Source organism: Maniola hyperantus, chromosome 2, assembly GCF_902806685.2.
Source record: "Maniola hyperantus chromosome 2, iAphHyp1.2, whole genome shotgun sequence".
In the NCBI taxonomy this organism is placed as follows: domain Eukaryota; kingdom Metazoa; phylum Arthropoda; class Insecta; order Lepidoptera; family Nymphalidae; genus Maniola; species Maniola hyperantus.
Window position 1 is genome coordinate 9,372,724 of NC_048537.1, and position 22,979 is coordinate 9,395,702.

General features: G+C 38.3%; 1 protein-coding gene and 1 long non-coding RNA gene across 2 annotated transcripts in view; one reads left to right on the plus strand and one right to left on the minus strand.

Moving 5' to 3' along the window:
• Positions 1-22,979, plus strand: part of LOC117989873 (lachesin-like) — a 128,342-nt gene that overhangs the window by 5,089 nt on the left and 100,274 nt on the right. The gene's annotated exons all lie outside the window — the stretch shown is intronic.
• Positions 3,301-6,373, minus strand: LOC138404368 (uncharacterized). The gene is made up of 2 exons (XR_011238351.1): positions 6,055-6,373; positions 3,301-3,922 (listed from the first exon to the last, which is right to left on the minus strand). It is a non-coding gene; the product is annotated as an uncharacterized lncRNA (long non-coding RNA).

The following is a 22,979-nucleotide window of genomic DNA, read 5'->3' on the forward strand; positions in this document are numbered from 1 at the left end:
TCCTCCATTATTTCATTAATTTGGCTGGTGGGCGGTGACGAAATTGAACAACTCCTACCGAATTTCTGCCTTCGCGTTGTAAGAAACAAATTGTTTTGTAAGTATGTAAGTAACCAGATATACAATATACTTACTTTTTAGGGTTCCGTATGCAAAGGGTTCGGGACCTACTAAAGCCTCCGCTGTCCATCCGTCTTTCTATCAGCGGAATGTATTTCATAAACCGTTATAACGGTCTACCTATTGGTAGAGAGTTGAAATCTTGACAGAGTGGGTATTTCTATTGCCGCTATAACAAATATTAAAAATCAAGATGAATTTAAAAATGGCCACCATTCAAATTAAAAAAAATTCAAAAGTACGGAGTGTTATATCTTGTACGGTGGTACGTACTACGGAACCTTTCTTGGTAGGTATAGTACCTACTATAGATACTTTGTAAAAATTTAAAAAAGAGCGGAATATATCAACGTTAAACTTGGGCCCTCGCAACTCGCAGAAGCTTGGAAGTTGTCAAAAAGGAATGGAAAGAAGCATGTTAGGATTAGGATTCACAAAGACAGGAAGAGACTGAATGACATAAGAAATACCACTAAAGTGCAAGACGTACTTACTTGAGACAATTAAATAGTTGAAGTGGCTAGGACTTATGACAGGGAAAGCAACGAAAAATGGATACAGAAAATAACGGAATGGTTACCACGAGATGGACAAAGGAAAAGTGGAAGTTGCTGGAAGAGGTCTGTGTCGAGAGGACACGCTGATAGCTAAAAGTACTAAATAAATTCAATATAAACTATAAAGTATACTAAAATTCTAGAAAAATATTTAAAAACTATCAGCAATAAATCCTTAGTAATAATAATAATATCAACGAAGTGATTCCTTTTGTAAAACATTAGAGTCTGAATGACATAGTTAGGTATTTGGACAGTATTGGTAAGCTGGATATCAGAGTATACACGGTCATGTCAGTAATTTGGCTAGTCATAAATTACGCGTTTAACTGAATTACGCGCGCTAAAAGCATTCCACGAGTGCCGACTGCGAACCATTTTCATTCCCTAGGACCTCTCGCGCGTCCGATATGTATAGGCATTCGACGCACTTCCCAAATGAGCTTTGAATCAATGAAATTTAATTAACGACTCGCTTGCCATCAACGTGTCACTTTGCTGTTGCATTATCCTAAAATAATTTTTTCAAAATCCCACTACATACCTACCTAAACATACCTAATATACAAGATTATGGTAAGTAATATGATAAAGATTCAACCAAACAGCTCTTGCGTTTGATGACGAATTTAATAAACTATTTAACCTTAAAGAAGTTCCTACCTATTCATTGGAAGAAATTAAAATTTTGTGATTGAGCTACTATAGCTACCTATTTACAAAAGTAGAGATAAGTTGTGTAAGTTGTATGATAAAAAGCAAATAATAATATGTCGCCAACCTTTTTGAATGCGTGAAAACCTATCCAAAATTTTCAAAAATAAATTTTGTATTCATGTAAAGAAGTACATATAATGTAAAAAAAGCCTAATAGATTTTGTAAAAAATGGTAAAAATAATACACAAACATACAATTTACAAACACAAACGCAACCTCTTCTTTAAACCAAAAGCATCGTATTCGTTCCACGTGGGTATAAAATAATATGCAATATTTTTTGTAAAGTTTTTAGAGTTTGAACCTCTGATCTGTTAGCTACATTAATTTTACCTACTGTTAAAATATTTTATCAGAAAAAAGTCTCATGAAAAAATGTTCTAAGTATTTATTCTTTAAACTTAACATAATGACCGAGGGGTACGCGTATAAACAACGTGAAGTTGCAAGGTCCATCTGCCTTAACCCCCCGTTCCCACTTGTCGTTTGTCGCTTGTTCCAGTGGCAGTACATTTTGACACAAAATCGGTTTCCGACAACTGTGAATAGTTTCATATAAAATGTTCTTCTGGAACATCCGATTTAAATCCGGGCCCGACAAACGACAATTGGGAACGCGGGGTAATCTCTATCCCACAGGGCTCAATCTGGGTCCCTTTTCAAGGGTCCCAGATTGAGCCCGAAAGACCCGAAGAGTGCCAACGGGACCCATTACTAAACCTCCGCTGTCCGTCCGTCCATCCGCTCGTCTGTCTGTCAGCGGGCTGTATCTCATGAACCGTAATAGTTAGAGAGTTGCAATTTATACAGAATGTGTATTTCTTTTGAAGGCTGCCATAAAAATAAAAATAAAAGTGTTAAATATTTTCTTATGCGATGATACGGAACCCTTCGTGTGTGAGTCCGAATCGCACTTGAATGATTTTTAGATCATTAGTTTTGGCAACAAAATAATTTGCTATTCCATGTTAACAGAACTTACGACAATGTACCTACTGTTAGAAGAATTACTGTTTTGGTAGAAGTAAAGACAAAAGGTATTTTGACGATGCAAACAACGCGTCATGATGATCATTGCCAACAACTTGTTTTTAAACGCAAACGGCAGAAACTAGTGTTTTGTCTTTGTACTACTTAATGTGAAAAAAATTAAAAACAATAGTTATATCACATAGCGAAACCAATAATTAATCTATGAGTTATATTAAGTACATAGAGAAACACCGAAAATAAAGAAACAGCTTTTTTGAAGGTTAATTTGGATAGTAAGCTTCAATGGGGCGCCCATATAGAAATAGGTACCTACTAACGGGTAAACGCAGGTCAGCTGCTTTTTGTGTCAGGAAAATTGGATAATTTACCGATGTTTAAATAGGCTTGTCCACTTTGCCACCATAAGATGCCGTACAACATATTAATGTGCAAGTAGCACATTAATATGTTGTACGGCATCTTATGGGCAGAGCTGCGATATCCAAATTATTATTTTTATATTGCAGAAAAGAGTTATTCGATCAATTATAAACATGGATTACGCGAATCTAATAGTGACAAGTTTATGGAGATTAGTTTACTTACGTCAGCTTTGCAATACATCTTAATATATAAAAGGAAAAGGTGACTGACTGACTGACTGATCTATCAACGCACAGCTCAAACTACTGGACGGATCGGGCTGAAATTTGGCATACAAATAGCCATTATGACGTAGACATCCGCTAAGAAAGGATTTTTGAAAATTCAACCCCTAAGGGGGTGAAATAGGGGTTTGAAATTTGTGTAGTCCACGCGAACGAAGTCGCAGGCATAAGCTAGTTAGAATAATATAAGTAGTCCTTGTTAGACAACACGTTAATCTATAATCAAAATAAATGTTTCACACTATCAATAATCAACATACTGGAATTTGCTTTCCAACCTTTTTATTAGAATATTTTTGCACTCTGGCGTACGATATTATAGCAGGAAATGGAGTTGCAAAGTTAAAATAATTCAACAACCCAAAGTTGAGTTCTACAAAGAACTTTCTCAATGCAATTATTCTATAGGTAACGGCTTTTCATACAAGTTCTTCGGGCGGAACTGATAACAACGTAATTAATTAATCAAGACTTCACCTCGCCTAATATGAACTATGATTGTTGCCGCCGAACAATGGGGGCGAAGGCATAGTGGAATCAAAGTTGTTGAAGTTAAATCACGACGTGCCTACATTTGTAGAGTTCCTTTGTTACGGAGCCAAGTAATGAAAGCGCTAGCTGATAATAATTTACGAACAGCAGAAGTGTCGCTGTTTAATGGCGAAAATGGGGTTCGAGGAGCATTCCAGCGCGCGAGCGGGCGTCGAGTGACAACCGCGTCGACAGCAAACTAAAATAATTATCATCATTGTCCTGGCCACTGCGAACGCTTTAATTGTTCATTTACATTTGCAGCGATGATACCAGTTCCGAACTATTTCGCCCGGCTTTCATTTTACACCGTCCGCGTCCGCTTCGTTCCCGTGTTATAGTCGACGCTTAATGGTCTGAAAAATGGAAATGAATTGCTACATCTACAATGTCAATGTTGCGTGGCTCGTGATGTAGGCGGCTTAAGTCCTCATACAGGCGCCGCCGGTACCTATACTGATTTATCGTCTCTCATTAATAAAACGAAAGTATTTTTTACTACTACTACTAGTAGATATTGTGCTACTACGCTAAAAAATAATGTGCATAATGCATTGTTTTAGTGGTCTAAAACAATCTTCGCATTATTGCCTTTCTAATGAAACCGCTTTAGAGCACATCGATCGGATGGTATCAAAGTCTATAACGGACACAGGTAGATTTTTTTGGTGTTTTTAAACATATTAGATGACAAGTTATCATCTATATGCGATTTCAACTGATGAAAATGGTGATGCTGATGAGTGTGGCAAGTTGATGAATTGCAGTTACAAGTTTTGTGCATTAGGTCTAAAATTATATAGTACTTATTTGTTTTTGAATTGATCCCCAAAACCCAAAGATTAAGTATAATGCGAACAATAGATACGTGTACGTTACTAAATACTTACCATGACTTCTATCTTTAATTTTCTAAATAAGGTTAAAAACCAGACGACACGAGAAGTATATATTGGTGTAATGCAATGGTAATAGATAGGAGAGTTCTCTAACTTCAATCATATACCTATCTACCTACTGTAGGTATATGTTACCTGAATGACTGTGCGGAATGTGGAACAAGGAAATCTGAAAATTTGGACGTGTACGTGCAGTGCAACTGCCAAGCCGCAGTTAGGTTTGAGACTTTGTCATTCACATAAGTTCACTCTGCTTGCGAGCAAAGCCTGACACATAAATATGTAGTCGTTCTTAAATGTTGGTACTCTGGGAATTTAACGTAACTAATAAAGGGCAAGTGGTATTACAAAACGAAATAACAGAAACTCGCGGAGTTCTCCCGCGGCATTAATTTGTATCAAGAATTTGTAGAGATTTAGCTTGAGCCGGGAGTGTTCATCGCAGCCGGCGAGCGTTAACACTTATTAAGGGGGTGCATCCCTGCGACAGATGTAGGGGAGGACCCGCCATTTGCGTAATGTCAGGAATGGTTACACTCGATTTAATAAAACTCCGACAACATTTCATTCTGAAGAATTTTAGAGTCAATTCGTTTTTAAGGCCACCGTAGCATAACGAAAAAAAACCGTAAGCCGAAACGTGACTGGAATACATTGCCACGGCTTGGATTTCTTATCGATGGCAATTGAGACGAGTAGGTACTTATGGCTTTTCGAGTGGCTCGGCTTCGTTTAATTTGTTGTTTCAGCGTGGAATTTTTATTAACGTTTCCCCTCACTTTACATTTTTGGGACGATTTGTCGTTGAAAGTCAAAGTGCGGAAGGAGTCTCTGTTTCGTTTCTGTTACTTTTCACTATGAACTTGTTATGAATTATTATTATGATTGCTCGGTACATTTGTTTGATATACCTACCTATACTTAGTATGCGACAGGTTGAGTAGCCAATCGGGTTATGAGGCGAGGGACGCCCCGCATACCCGCAGTCACCCGCGCTCGCCCGCACCGGGCTAACGCGGGTGCAGTATTGGTGTGCGGAGCGTAGCCTACCCACCCCGATCCCCATTTCGACCTGTCGCGTACTATACCTACGACGACGTAGTCATTGCATGTTTACACATCTATACTGGTAGGTACTTGTAAGTGATGGCTAACTGGAATTCTGCGGTCGCCGTGTATTTGAATCGAGTTGGGTGGAATGCTAGCGTATAAGCGAACAAATTTATATTATAATATTATGTATATCATAACAGATATAGTTGATATGAATTTAAGTGCCTCGACATTTTATTCCACAAGCGTTTCTCGATGAAAATTCTAGAAAAGTTTTTGCGTCGTGGCGTTTAGAGTCTTATATAGAAAATAAGACAATATCAGAGAGCCTGACAAATAATTAATGTATCGTAAAAGAATTATTAGGATGTTTTTAAGCAGGTACCAACGCCGCGCCGGCTCGAATACCTCGTCGGTCTTCACCGGAAGAACTACATATCTACCTAGAAGTAGGTAGGTATATTATCTTAAGAAGTAAGTTATCTTGCACATTGCAAAGCTAAGCCTAAATAAGCAATTAGATCAGAATCACGTACCTACTCACAAGTCTCTTCCCTGAACTCATCACTTGCTATTCCAAAGACAGTAGTTACTTATCTACCGATACGTATACAACTATATTTTCCTGGAACGCCATATATCTGCGTAGAATTATATCGTCATCCAAATTTTACTTGCAAATATAATCACATTATGTCCAAGCTTCTGTATTAGCTTTGTGACAGGGTTCAGAAATTAATAGCAACACAGAGCGTGCGTCGATCGGAAAACACAAGGGGACCACTCAGCAGATGCTTATCTACACTCGCACTCGCTTGCTAGAATTCTGCCTTTCGTTGGGAGTGTGTGATTGCAGGAAATTATTGTCGGCTTGCAGGTTTATCGTCTACTAGTTATCACACATGTAGATAAGATAAGAACGTTATGGAATAAGGGTGTTTTGTGATGCTGATTCTTGACTTTTCCCATATTTTCTGAACTAGCTTTTGCTTACGAATTTTGACTTAAATTTTTACTTTGAAATCCCGTGAAAACTTGAGTTTTCCCGAAATAAAAAGTAGCCTATGCCTCACTTTTTTAATGTATCTAATCGCCATGCAAAATTAAGTCGATTCGTTGATCGGTTGCTACGTAAAATAAGGACAAACCAAATTCACACTTTTGCCTTATTAATAGGAACAGGAATTTAGATAGCGATAACAAAATTTAGTTCAAACAAATAAAAAGCAAAAAGTGCTAAGAAAATTGTTTTAAATAACAAAGTGATAAAGAGGCAATACGTTAGAAATAGGACTAAAGCAGCGTGAAATGTAATTTCAAATGTCTACCTAATAAGTAAAAGGGCATTGTCATTGTAATATCGACAAAGGCAACATGTGGCATAAATATTAGATGCTAAATATAATTAATGATCGATTGCAGTGTGTCAGGAGTAGGGATCTGACAGAACCCTCCGCAAATCTTTACCGACACAAAATAGAAGTCCCTAGGGCACGCCGTGCCTTTTAATTTGCAAGTATTAGGGGTGCGTTATTGTGCTGCCGTTTTTATAGAAATAAATAGCGAGCATGTTCCTCATTTAAAAAAATCTAATTCTTTTCAATGATTTGGAGGAGCACTCCAACAAGAATTTAAATAGGTATTTTTCATTTTATTTTAAACTAAGTTATGTTCGCGACTTCGTCCGCGTGGACTACATAAATTTCAACCTCCTTTTTACTCCCTTAGGAGTTGAATTTTCAAAAACCCCTTAGGGGATGCCTACATCATAATAGCTATCTGATGTCCAATAGTTTCAGATGTGCGTTGATAGATCAGTCAGTCAACCAGTCAAACAGTCAATCAGTTACCTTTTCTTTTTATAGGTATATTATATAGATGATATTGATTTATATCATCATCTTCGTCAATCCATCGCCAACTTACTAGTGAGCACAGGTCTCCTCTCAGAATGAGAAGAGCTTGGCCTAATAGTCTACCACGCTGCGCAAATGTGGATTGACAGACTTCAGGTTAGCCCGCTTCCATCTTAGATTGCATCATCATTTACCACATCATCAGGTGAGATTGCAGTCAAGTGCTAACTTGTATCTGAATAAAAAAATAAATTACTAATTGCTTTAAACGCACATAACTCAGAAAAGTTAGACGTGTGTTTGCCGGGATCGAATTCTGGACCCCTCAACTAGGAGTCCGACGTTTTAAACACTAGGCTATATTGCATTCACCGTTCTTCAAACATAATAAGTAGAAAACTATAAATTTCATCGAGTAGGTATACCTAATATAGGCATAGTACATTATTTTAGCGTTTAAACTACCGTGAGTGATTTCCATTATAAATACTATCTGTCCCGGCTTACCTCCCTTCGGTCGGGGACGGACTCCCTTGAAAAAGGACCCCGGATGGGTTCGAAACTAGTCGGGCTAACGTCGACTACACACGTGAGTAAGCCGGGACAGATAGTATTTATAATAGTACATTATACTAATACCTACACGCCAATCCGCACTTGGCCACAGCGTGTTAGACTATGGCCAAACCCTTCTCATTCTAAGAGGAGACCCGAGTTCAGTAGTGAGCCGGCGATGGGTTGATGATGATGATAATACTAATAATATCACCGACAAATTACTGACCACGGGTCCATTGTTGGAAGAGCCCCCATCAAGTGGACAGACGACGTCAGAGTCGCAGGGAGTCACAGCAGGTGCAAGCAGCAAGACCGTGGAGTGTGGAAGTCCCTACAAGAGACCTATGTCCAGGACTCCAGGAGTGGATTATAAATTTTGCTTGTTATTGAAGTCATAATACTCCCCCGCTGGCCGCGATATGCTGATATCTAAGACACGTGCGACATTATTCCAACCCCTGTCGAATACCTAATCGTGAAAGTTGATGTTCGTGCATTGAAGACGCTTCGGGCATATCCTGCGGCTGCACCTACGATGAGAACTACACTATATGTAGGTAGCTCTGGGTTTTTCTAGTTTAAAGCTTCGAGTATATAGCATTGTTAAAAAAATTGATTATTCGTAAAAATGACGAGTTAGTTGTCTTCAAAAGGTTTTTATCGGAGAAAACGTCGCGTCTACAGTATTTTCGCCTTTGACATTTGATTTGTCGCATGACAGGCTGTTTTTACGTTACGTCAATAAAGTGAATTGGGTTTATTAACTTGGGACCAAAATTTTACCTTTAACTTTAATCATACTGAGCGGGTATGCGGAGCGTCCCCACCCCGACTGCCATCTCAGCTTGTCGCGTACTATAAATATAAGATGTTCCTATCATTCATATCTGTACATAACTACATAGTATAAAATAAAGTCGCTTCCCGCGTCTGTATGTATGTATGTATGTATGTATGTATGTATGTATGTATGTATGTATGTATGAACGCGTAGATCTTTTAAACTACGCAACGGATTTTAATGTGGTTTTCACCAATAGATAGAGTGATTCAAGAGGAAGGTTTATAGCTATAGTTTCATTCTCAAAAAATTAAAGATCCCTAGAGAAATTGAAGTAATGTGAATTAGGTCGGAAAAAAATCCTCTCATTTGAGAGTTTCCGAGGCAATGACACCTCAATGACACCACATTAGTATCCATGCGAAGCCGGGGCGGGTCGCTAGTTAAGAATATTATGATATTCACCCGTTATAAGTAGTGAATATAGGCGAATAAGTACGCCTGTCGCGTGACTACGAGTGTCCAATCGTTCATGTTCACGTTCATGTCGTGCAACGAAGACGACGCGACGCGCCGCCAGGGACACTCGTCTCTCCGTGACTGCACCTACCGCGACTGTGCCGCGACGGTCGATGTTCCCGATACCGCGTCAATTTAAATTCGTGCAATGTCTCTTCAAGTTAGATTATTTTACGACTTCATGCTTGTTTTGAGCTCACTAGGTCTATAATAGTGCTGAAGGCTTCAGTCCAAAGACAAACTTTCAAGATTTATCATGTTTTGAATATTTGATGAAAATGAAGCGACAAAAATCAATACATATCTGTTCCAATATTATAAATGCGAAAGTTGGTCTGCTTGTGTGTTACCTTTTTACGGCCCATCTGATTAACCGATTTTGAAAAAAAACATACAGAGATAGCTTGTATCTCGAAGACGGATATGATACTTTTTGTCCCGGAAAAACAAAGAGTTCCCTCGGGATTTAAAAAAAATCATCCAGTTTAGAATATTAATTAGGAACACTCAGTAGTGGTAGACAAGACAAGAAGTACCTACACACGATAATATTTATTGATAAACCACGCGCTAACCCACGGAATAATAAAAAGGCATTCGGATTAATGTTTTTTTGATACATGTAATCGCAACATGATGTATGGGAGCGATCGGCCGTCGTCGCTCGCCACTCGCCACCCGCGTCGGTTTATGATGATTATTCCTTCTAAATGATGATTTATTAGGGGATTAGGCTGGCACATGGTCCATTCTAGCGGAAAATTGGCTTTATTTATTACAATCACTGCATAAACAAAAAATTAGCTGGGTGATTAGGGTAAAGCCGCTCATAACCACGATACGAGGATAAAAACAAAAAATGGATGCTGCGTTCCGAGGTACCATACCACACATGCCCAATCAATTCTGCTAAAGTACCTATCATCATAATCATGATCAACCCATGACTGGCTCATTACATATCACAAGTCTCCCCTCAGAATGAAAAGGGGTTTGGCCTGCACAGTCCGCCACGCTGGGCAAGTGCAGATTGGCGACTTCAGACACCTTTGAGAATATTATAGAGAACTCTTAGGCATGCATGTTTCCTCACAATGTTTTTCTTCACCGTTAAAGCAAGTGACATATCTTATTTTTTTAAATGCCATAACTTTATATACCTATAGAGATGTGTGTCCGGGATCGAATTTCGGACCTCCCGAACAGGAGGCAGACGTCTTAACTATTAGCTATTCACCACTCTTGGACATGAAATGAATTCCAATCCTTAATATCGACTTCAATTTATACCCTAGGTACATAAATATTTTTGCATAAGTTTTTCTGTAAATAGAAATAGTCAGTCTGGTATTTTTGAAATTCAAAAGCAAAAGAGCTTCAACCGCTACCTCGGAAATGCAAAGCAAAAAATAAGTTCATAACAATTCACTTTGAATTCTTCTCAACTGATTGTGGTTTACAATTCAATCCGAGCATCTTGTATTTATTTATTAAGAACGTCTTTTCATTTATGAGGAATAAAAAGCTTTTTGTGGATATATAAAATTTTGTTAAAAATTCTTAACATTACCTATTCATTTAAATAAAAGTTTCTTTATTGAAAATGATATAGTAAAACTTATTACTATATTAAATTAGTAATTACTGTACAAACTACAAAGCATACCTGCGTGGAATGGTGCCAAGAATAGTGGCTGCATTTCCGCGCTGACCAACTAGGCTTTTTTTTTCAAAAAATAAGCCAGCCTTTACTGATGAAGTAATTAACCATTTTTGACTTCAAGGCCCCTGCAAGGTTAAATAAAATAAATAGACTATACTTAACTCAAGTTTATTCAGGTACGTATAAACCAGTCTTGAAAAGCTCCTAAAATGCAAGTGACGCACGCTAATACCACACGAGCCACAGCGGCCATTGATTCAAAAGAGAGACAAGTATAAAGTTTCCCGAAGACATGAAATCATAGAGCGATTTCTTTTACGACTTCGGTTCGGTTTCAACTTCATAGCGATGAATTATGCAGAAAGGAGAGGGATTTCCTGTGATAAAAGTCGCAGCACCCCAAGAGTACTTTAAAAAGAGCTTTTACTATACTTGCATGGAAGGAAAAGCCGTTCTTTTGATTCGTGTACATATTTAGCGTAAGTTAACTTGAGGAAAAGTAGCCAAGTTAAATGAGTATAAAGTACTACATGTCATGTTATTTTATATTGCCTCTATTTTATCTACTCTAATCTTATAAAGAGGTAAATTTTAAGTTTGGATGTAAGGGGTACTTAATCTCCGGAACTAATGATTATATTCTGAAAACAGCTATTATACTGATAGATAGCTATATTAGCCCCGAGTGCTACGTATCGAGTATTACGCGAACGATGTTGCAAGAAAGAGCTAGTTATTAAATATTTGCTACATAATAAATTATAGATAATTATAATGGAAATAGATATACGATTAATATGAATCATCCGTAGACAGTTTCATGTTTAGTGTGGTGTGTATCGAAGGCACAGTTAAGGAACAAAGTGTTGTCATCTTTCCAAATTGATAATTGTAATCCACAACATACGAGGGATGAAATTGATAGTTAGAAGCTCAATATCGTACCTACGGCCCGCGGCATTACAGGATAGAGTAGAAGCTGAAGCGAGTGTAGGCTGGAGTCGCTAGACGCAGAGCGGGGTGTGCGACGCGCGTCCTGAATACCTAATTGACTAATATTAGTTGCTGTGGGGGAGCTCCCTTAGAGGTGAGCGCAAAACTTGAGACAAAGAACACGTACAAGCTGCAAAGGCACCTTTTTTAGTTTTAATACAGAAACTTCCACGATTCGAGCTACCTTTGCCGTTCTTTTAAGCTTTCTTTAATTGACCGTTAAAATTTTATCACATTTGACAAATTCTCAGTTTTGTTAATCTGATAAGATTTTCTCTGGCTACTTTTTTGCATTAGCCTTATTTGAGGTGGTAAGTATCTTTAGTCTGATATATTAAATCTAACTTATTTTAGAAACACTCGTGAAATTACGAATTACCGTCAATTATCTCTTTCTAAAGGTCGATGTACGTACAATATTTCCTGCCGGGTACTGTAATGTGATTTTTGTCTGTTATATCCATCGCTTGGAATAGAGATTAATTCAACAAAGTATTTTTGTCAATGGGTGAAATTAAAAAAAATTCATTGTACGGGTACTTAGGTACTTATACGAGTAAGTACAAGTTTCGAAAGTGTAGCAAATAGCGACGTATTTAACCGAAGAAGTATTTGAAAGGAAATAAAATTCCATTACAGTAATTGGTAGTGAAGGAAGTGACCGAGCTTGAGTTCGTAGTTAGTTAGATCTACTCGTAGGTACATTGGCTCGCATTGTGCACATGCGCTTTTATACTAAGTACGTAATTCAAGAATCCGTTTATCAGGATGCATGATTATTTTGTGTTTTGAACCGATTTGACAAAGTAAAATTTTACATGAAGCGATTTCTCAAGGCTGAGGATGGTGTGGCCTAAATGCGACGGCGCAATATTAACGAAACTTTCACCCAAGTTGGTAGATAAAAGGGTGACTACGGAAGTCCTGGTCTCTTTACATCGTGCATCGTATCAATAAGTACTTCTTTCTTTATGGTTGTGTTCAGCATTGCTGAGGGTCCTGACAGCTTTTCATTGATCACAATACATAATGGTTTTTTTTTTTTTTTTTTAACATTTAATAAATTTTTTTTGAACTTCAGGAAAGTTAATTATTAGTACAATAAAACTTAAAGCTAGCCTTATCTAATTACTATATAAATCATGACCGCGTGGAATGGTGCCAAGAATACTGGCTGCATTTCCGCGCTGGACAGCCAGGCTGATCCGCTGCGCAAAAAATGAGCCAGCCCTTCTGTCACCAGTTGAGGCTATTGAATGATAAATATATTCATAATGGTTGGAGTTCTCTTGGAGTAAAAATGCGGAGCGTTCCCAGATCCTTCCGCACAGGTTAGTACAACTCGACTAAGAAAACCGTATTTGGACTTTAAAAATTGAGGTTTTAAAAATTATCAGTTAGTGTTAGTGATAATAACCAGGATTAATGGTTTCACGTGCTCTTCGAGGCACGGAGGAAAAGAAATGCAGAAATTTGGACACCCATCCGCTTATTGACTTGGGTCAACGTTGCTTAACAATCGCAATCGATTTAATATGCGTTGTCACAACTTGGAAGAACACCTGATACCTAATATAATAATATTATATAATGGTCAATTTAAGACGAAATTATTCTAAACTTTATCACTGTTACATTACGAACAAAAATTTTGTTTACCTCGACGTTTCCTGCACTGTTCTTACTGGTTAGTACAACATCAGTGAGTTGAAAAAGGAGGCGCATTCCCCGTACACAGTTCCAGCTTACTTTGTTATGCTAATCTTCATAATTCTTTAGGCGAGCGGAGTTTTAGGCAACTTGCTTTTTTGGAAATAACTTTTAACTTTATTGTAATTTGTCGTTGCGTGTCATGAATGTAAGATTTAATGAAGAAAAGTATGCCATTATAATTTTTTTACCTTTAACCATACGTACAATATAATTGTGTAGATATGGCGAGGAGAGAAAAATTGTAATTATTAAAAAAATAAAAATTAAACATGCGACTGTTAGGCGATACGAAGTTCACCGGGTCAGCTAGTGTCCTATAAAAAGATTCCGACGAATTGAGAACCTCTTCCTTTTTTTGAAGTCGGTTAAAAATAGTAGGTACATTGGAAAATCACGCGAGCTTAACTACAAATTAGGGTTCCTTATTACTTTTTTACTAATTACTGTTAGTAATTAGTAATATTAGTATTTATAAAGACGTTCGATATTTCCCACAGGACAGCGAAACGTAATTTTAATGTGATAATTAAAATCGACGTCTCGGTAAATCGTTCCGTAAATTCCACTGACAGGTTTGTGAATCTCCCAACTTGTACAAATTAACGAAGAAAACTTCACGATCAAGTCCGTCTACCTGAAAACACAAAGTAAACTCCGTGCCTTCGTAACTTATCCATTAACTTAAGTAGAATCTGTAGACAGCACAGAAGAGAATAGTGCCTCTACTTACTTCCCAGTCGCGTTAGGTACCTACTTTGAGCGAAATATTTTATGATATAAGGTCAGTGACTTTTAAACGAATAAATGTTTTCATAAAGAGATTAAATTTTATAATGTTCGACTATAAAATTAGTAAAAGTAAAAATGGGAAATACCTGCCTATAGTCCACGCCAGGTTGAGATGGCAATCGGGTATGAGGCGGGGGGACGCCCCGGACACCCGTACGTCACCCGCGCTCACCCGCACCGGTCAGCGCGGGGGCTGTGCGGGTGTGTGGAGTGTTCCCTCCCCGATTGCCATCTCGAACTGTCGCGTACTATAGGTATAATTTCATTTAAGTACCTATAGTTGTACCTAATATTAATATTTTCGTTATTATCCTGGCAAAAAGTTTGAAGACCTATGGCGTAGTAGTACCTAAGCACTTTGGTTGTAACCAAGTAAGTTGTAGGTACCCAAATTGACGGTTTTCGGATTTATTCCTTTACTTGTACTATAAGACCTACCTACCTACCAAATTTTATGATTCTAGGTCAACGCCAACGGGAAGTACCTTATAGGTTTTCTTGACAGACACGACGGACAGACGGAAAGCAGACAGACAACGAAGTGATCCTTGGGTCCCTTTTTTTCTTTTGAGGCATGGAACCATAAAAAAAATTGTTCTAGGTTTTAGGACGAATATCTGCTTAGCAGTACCTAAGCAGATGTTCGTCATATACAATACTGAAACAGGAATAGGTACTTGTATGTTTAGGTTTTATAAACTTTTTAAGGAATATGATGAGTCACGAAGTTTGTATGGAATGCGGTATGATGGTGGCAAAGTGAAGCGACGAGTCACCCTTCTATACTTTATGACAACTAACAAACGACTTGATCATGCGAGACATGTTTTCAGCTTCCTGTCTGCGACTGGTTGAGATGGCAATCGGGGAGGGAACGTACGGCACCCGCACAGACCCCGCGCTACTCTGTGTGGGCGAGCGCAGGTGACGTGCGGGTGTGCGGGGCCTCATACCTCAACCTATCACGTAGGTACCTACTATAATTTTATTTCTAACAAAAGTCGTCGACTTACTACCTACTAGAGAATTCTTGAGGTGAATCTATCTATCAATAGACGGCCCAACGTTGTGAGGTTGTGATTTTAAATTCCCATAAAATGCAATTTGGCAGATTAACGTAATAAAAAATCTGCACTAATTTGTTATTTTTAAGCGAAATACCTATTTCCGACACCTTCTAATATTATTGCCCGTCATGCTTTAAAAAATTCTCGATATTCCTTCACTTATAATCTCCATCAAGTTTTGAAACTTCCCTTTGACTCGGAAGTCAGAATCCAAAAGTGAAAAATTATTTCTTGAATTTTACTTAACTTAAAATCTGCACAACGTTGTAGTCGACGACCGCTTTATTATTTATGACAAGGAACACGAAACTCATCTCGAGTTATAAACTTCTTGGAATTTCTCCTGAAGTAATACAGAGCTATTATTATGTCCCCACAAAAAATATTCGCCGTGGCGGGGTTAGGGTCGGGCACAGGGGTGACGCAAATGTAGTCAGGCAGCGGAGTTCACGAAGGACAGACGTCTTGGATAGGTTTCTAAGCAACTTCGTCGTTCATAACAAAATGTTTACAACATTCCAGGATTTTATTTCAATTCCCTTTCATTTTTACCCAAAGGGTTGTTATTTAAATGCAACGAATTTGTAACAACATCCCCATAACGGCGTGGTACTGAAAGCTTACAACATCACGTCATCATAGTAGGTACTCTAATATAACCATTTATTATTTTATTATTATTATCTTCATCATCATTATCATATCATTTTAGTTTTTAGAGCAGGACAATATGAAATATGCACTCTAATATAAGTACGATTAGTAGCAATTGAATTCTAATAATTTTAATATACAAAAACTGAAATTCAAAATTCAAATCTTCCAATAAAGACATAAACGTAAAAAAACGAGTATATTTTTCTAAGAACTTTGGCTACAAAATTGCATATAAAAATAATTATACAGAATTAACAGAAAAATAGAGAACATAAACAAAGAGCAAGTCGGAAGAAACAATTCGTTTATAATGTATGAAGAGTGACGGAAAACTCGCTTTGAGGTACACTCAAAAACTTGTGAAGTTTACTTGAAGAAATTACAAAGGTTATTATTACGAAGTCTGTTCCACAAAAACTGCGGGCGAGGGATGTTTTGCTAACTTCCTGAGGGGCGGTACCGGACGCTTCGTGGCTGTTTCTTAACTTATTATATCTTTACAGAACAGAGAACATTACAATATTCAGCTTTCTTTAGTTAGTTTTCTCCTGAGTAGTCTGTATACAACCGCTTATCCGCTCCATTCTATACCATTTGTACTACCGATTCGTAGGTAACTTAAATGTAGGAACGAGCATTTTCTTGTCTAGAACTCATTTCCAATTGTTTTTCTTTATCTCATTAATTTTTCTGTTTCTTTGGACGTTCTATTTTGAACAAAAGCTATGAGTAGTGAGTACCAATACAACCTGTTCCCAGCCTTCCTTATCCAGCCACTTACCCTTGATATATGTATTATTCTATGACTTTATTAATGGCATAATATTCAGTTTTCTTTAGACAGTTTTTCTCAAGCCTTATTCAATCGCTTATCTAGTCCGTTTCCTCTATTATTCGCGAAATCTATTTATGTACGGGTACATATGGCTAGAATGGGCTACGACAATAAGAAAAGTTTTTCTGATGTTTTTCTTCCAAACCACTTAACAAGCTTGGCGCACGGAGATATGTTTGTGCCGTGCTTGCATTATGACACCGTGTTGCTATAAGATTTAGAGGGGACAGAAGTGAGGAGACTTTTTGGCGCCAGCGTTTGCTACTTTCTTTGTTGTAACAACTAGGTACCACACACGCGCGGCATATAGCGGGCGACAAAACATTTTCTCATCGATTACGTTTATGAATGTTGTTTCTTTCCAGTTCATGTGATAAACTAGTATCAATGAAATTAAAAAAACGAACTCTTAATCTATGTAATTACCAATGCATTTGTAATGAAATCATCATCATGATCAACCCATCGCCGGTCTACTACTGAACACGGGTCTCCTCTCAGAATAAGAAGAGATTAGGCCATGGTTCACGTCACTGACCCAGTGTGGATTAGCCGACTTTACTCACCTTTGAGAACATTATAGAGAACTCTCTAGTCTCAGGCATACAGATTGTGTGTCTTGTGTTCTTAAGATTCATTTTTTTTTATTTTTTTTTATTCGTTACTAGCTGACCCGGCGAACTTCGTTCCGCCTAACAGTCGATTAAAATTTTTTTTTTTTTTAAATATCAATTCACTATCAGAAATTCTAAAATCCCCACGATTTAGGACTTCAGTTCTTTGCAGCATCAGGATAGAGGAGTTAGGATCCGAAGTTCAATGATGTAGCCAATGCTTGGTACCTAAAATAATTTTGCATCATCCGCAGTTCCTGAAACATTATAGTTTAGGAGTGCTGTACCCTACATCATCAGGGTTGAGGAGTTGAGACTTGAAGTCTGAGAATAAAGTCGTTGCTTGGTACCTACAATATGAATTCACTATGAACACTTCCTGAATCTTGATAACTCAGGCGGGCAGTAACCCTGCAGCATCAGGATTAAGGAGTTGAATCCAGAATTTTTTATGTGACCACCACGAAAACTTTTTTTGTTGATTAAAAAAAAATTTTGCAAATCGGTCCAGAAACCTTGAAAAAATCGATGTAGAAAAAAGAACCACCTCCTTTTTGACAGTCGGTTAAAAACCAATGACCTTGAAATATTTACGGAACAATTTTTAAAATATCCCCTTTCTAACAAAAAAAGAATGAATGAAATCGGACTACGCGTTAATGAATTACAACTCAGTATACATTTTAACTTTCATCCCCTCTCCTACGGGAACCATGCTGAATTTCGGGATAAAAAGTATCCTATATTCTTCCTCATAGTATGACCTCAAATCGTACCAAGTTTCATTGGAATCCATTCAGTAGTTTCAGCGTGATGCGCGGCCGTGATACAGACAGACAGACAGACAGACAGACAGACAGACAGATAGACAGACAGACAGACAGACAAAAATGAAAAAAATTACAGTTTTGGGTTCAGTATCGATTATAGAGTGCCCTCGAAAAAAAATTTCAAAATATCTTCAATGTACAGAATTTGACCTGTTACAGTTTTATCAATACTTATAATAAAACTGTAATTATAAGTATATTGATGATTGATAGGCGCACGCTTGACCACGATCACACCTGATGGGACCACCCTAGGTAAGGTAAAATTACAGACAGACACTTAAATTTTGTTTGATGATTGGATTAGATGACCAAAATTAACCAAAATTTAAATTTTTGAATATTTTTATATTTGCTCATAAAAGTCACTGTACTTTAATACGTGGACGAAGAAGCGCAGCGGGTGATCTCTCCACGCGTAATATACGCTAACGTGCAGGGACAAGACAAATGTGTTTTGCTCCGGCTTCTTGTAGACACAGCGCCTCTTGGGCCTCATTTTTGACAATGTATTGAATCTTGATAGCTGATCTATGCAGGTTGTAACCAGAACGCTAGCAAAAACTTTGCGTTATTATTATACTACCTAAACACAATCTAATGCCAATAAGCATCATTTGCCTTATCTTGTAGTTTTTAGTGATTTAGTATTTTTCAAACCCGCAATGTGTAGTGTGGAAAACTCGGGTTAATGCCCCACTTGACTTCAAGTAACCTATTTACGCAACGTTTGTTAACCTCTAGCGTCAGTCAGATGTTTTATTTGCAATATATTGTGAACTTTTAAAGTTTTAAAGGATTTTTTTCTCCCCTTTGTGTTTTGTGGTATCTTATCAGTAATCACCAGTACTATTATCTGTCTTAGTTTGTGCTAGCGTTCTGATAGCACCTGTATAAATAAAAATCAATTTCCGCATGTGTAAAAGGTTGTTGATCACTTAAGAACGGCTTGATCGATTTGGCTGGTTTTTTGTTGTGTTCGTAATAATAATTGTCAGGACAAGGTTTGTTCGTAAAACATATATTTTTTGGCAAATCCACCAGAAAAGTCGGGAATTTGACTATTTTTTTTTGGTGAATCTCAATACACCCGTGCGAAGCCGGGACGGGTTTATATGGGTAATCTATACATATAAAATGTATATGTTTATGTCAGTTTGTACTCGTAGTTTAATTAGTGTAATTGGCTTTAAGGCCGTTCTAATTAAATAATAAATAAATAAATAATAATAATAATAATCGCATGTCACAGTCGCTAGGGGTAAAAGAAAGAGACGGACGTGAAACAGTCTGTTTGCGAGGCCTTTTTTGGTCGCCTGACAAAAATCTGTAAAAGTTATTTGTCAGGCGCCAATAAAGTCCGAGCTTATAACGGCTGGGTCATGCCCGTTCTCATGTACACCTTTGGCGTGCTCCGATGGACTCAGACCGAACTTGACGCCCTGGACAGTCAAAGTCAAGAAAAGTCCGCACAACTATGACTCTTTATCGCATGCACCATCCAAAATCGTCTGTGATGAGGTTGTATATCCCCCGGAAGTGTGGTGGTCGAGGCGTATTGAGCGTCAAGACCATGCATAACCGGGAGATAGCCAACCTCAGAACCTACTTTGAGACGATGAGGGGGTCCCCCATGCATAGAGAGGTCATAGAATGTGATAAAGGACTCACCCCACTATCCTTAGCCCAAACCGAGTGGCAGAAACCGGTGGTACTTAGCACCTCTGACCGGGAGGCCGTATGGAGGGAGAAGGAGCTGCACGGACGCTTTTTTAAAGCTCTTAATGAGCCACACGTAGATAAAAAAGCGTCCGTGCAGTGGCTGCGCTTTGGTGACCTCTTCGGGGAAACCGAGGGTTTTGTCTGTGCGATACAAGATCAGGTGGTCAAGACGCGGAACTACCGAAAGTACATTCTGAAGGATGGCACTCATGACATCTGTCGAGCTTGTCGCCATCCCGGCGAGTCACTCAGACATGTGCTTTCGGGATGCTCAGCGCTTGCCAACACTGACTATCTGCACATACACAACCAAGCAGCCAAAATCCTTCACCAAGAGCTTGCTCTGAAGTACGGTCTCCTGGATGAGAGGTTGCCGTATTACAAATACACACCGGTAGCGGTACTCGAGCGCGACGGAGTCCGGCTCTATTGGGACCGGTCCATCATCACGGACAGGACTATTCTAGCGAATAAGCCTGACATCGTGGTGGTGGACCGGGCACAGTCGAGGGTGTTTTTGGTGGACATCACAATGGTGATGTCCAAATCGGAATGTCGGAATGCCGTATGACGAGAACCTCGTGAGAGCTGAGACGGAGAAAAAGCGCAAGTATCTCGATCTGGCTCACGAGGTTTCCGACATGTGGCATGTGATTGTGGAGTCCACTGAAATCATCCCAATCGTCATATCTGCGAATGGGTTGATCCCAGTCAGCCTCGCTCACCATCTGAGGCGACTGGGGTTCCGTGGCAGTTCGCTCGCAGCCAGGATGCAAAAATCGGTCTTGCTGGACTCGGCTAGGATAGTCCGCCGATTTCTTCACCTGTCGCCCTGACCCCCGGCCGTTCTGTCTCCCCTGCCGGGGTGTAATCCTCCGCCCGGTACAAATATGTATGTATGTAATGTTTATGTAGGTTTATTTATTTTTATGTATGTAAGTATATTATATTTCTTTTGGCTGTTATATATATTTATCTTGTACACGGGCGTGAGAGTAGATATATCGAGATAATAATTAAAAAGACTTGTCCTGACTGACGGACTGACTGACTGGCTGATCTACCAACGTGCAGCCTTTAACTAGGGTTAGGAACTATTTTGACAGTGGATTACTTTTATTTATATTTTATTAGGAAAACCAATAGCTTAAATTAATCTATTATAATCTTAAAATTAAGTAACTACAAGCTTAAGCTAGGTTTTAAAACGTAAACAGTCAAAGAAAAGGATGTTTTGAAATTCCAAGGCATTTGCACTTATTTCAAACGCACGGCGTAAAGTTCTACTAACGCTGCGTTTAGCCTACGCAGCGTGTATGCTTTGCGTTTATACACACCAAGAAACTCCGTTTAACAAGTGGGCTATCAGATTTTGGTGTAAAGTTTTTCGTATAATAAGTAAGTAAAGCTTTTAAGCCACGCCATCGAAAACTTTCCGCTATAATGAAGAAGAACGTACAATACTTTAATGTTGGAGGAACGAAGTTAAGAAGCGCAGCGGGCGATGTCTCCGCGCGCCTAATATACGCTAACGGCCCAGGACAAGACAAATGTATTTTCTCCCGGCTGCTGGTAGACACAGCGCCTCTCGAGCCTCATTTCTAGGGTCCCGTAGTAAAACAGGGAGCCCTTATAGTTTCAACTAGTCCATCTGTTTGTCTGTCACAGCCATTTTAAAAATAAACTATAAGAGCTGTAAAGTTGAGGATGATGTAGGATTTTATGAACCTTTATGCTCTGCAAATGTGCATAATATAATAATGTACTTATTGTATTCAATTCAATATATTTCTTAGAAAACTTCTTTAAAAAACGCAATCCCAATTTTTTTTCTATAAATGACGAATTTAATACAGTTTCTCTAAAAAAGTTATAAAATCAACAGACACTCTATTGTAGTAAATATAATAAGGGCGTAGCCAGGAATTTATTACGGGAAGAAATCTTGAAATATCTACATACTGTATTAAAAAAGTCAGTATTTTTTTAACCGATTTTCCGAGTTATGGACGTCTTGTAGAGTATTTGAAGACGCGAGAGTGCCAATTATGTTGGAGCTCGTTAGAAGTGGAAACTGGCTCGTGGTTGATTCTCGTTCAAATTCTCTGCTCGTCAGCTTGCATTGCTTATTACTTATTGGGCAATACCAACAGTAGCTGTGCGTAGCGTACCGCCATTTAAAGGGATAGAGAAATGATTGTCTCGATAGAAAGATGCGCTTTTACTTCGGTCGAGCTACAGATTGACCAAAACTGATTAAACTGATTTTAATACGTTATTTTAGTCATCAATCAGTATTGATTTAATGATAAAATAATGAAGCTACTGAAGCATTTAATCTTCTTCTTATAATATAAAAATGAATCACTAAATGTGTTGGTCATCGCAAATCTCGAGAACAGCTGAACCGATTTTGCTAATTCTTTTTTTATAATATTCCTTGAAGTACGAGGATGGTTCTTACGGAGAGAAAAATTTAAAAAATTGGAATCGACTGTTAGGAGGAACGAAGTTCGCCAGGGCAGCTAGTCTTCAATAGATTAGTAGATAGGTAAAACATGGAGTACTTAATTTTTCATCGTATTTACATACTTGAATCAAACACTGCACCTTAATGGATAAACGGCATCATACTTACTTAATGGAGGAAACAGATATAGTTATATCAACAAGCTTAATAAGAAGGCCACCTAATCGATATGCGGATCTGGCTAAGCGAAACTTGGCACGGTGCCGAACATGCACTAAGCGCACCTCCATTTAATCAGCGTATTTCAAAATTTGTTTAATAATGTGTGATGATTTCACAAAGTTGGGAAAATCGTGTATTACATTACACGGTGACTTGCGTTTTATCGCGTGTT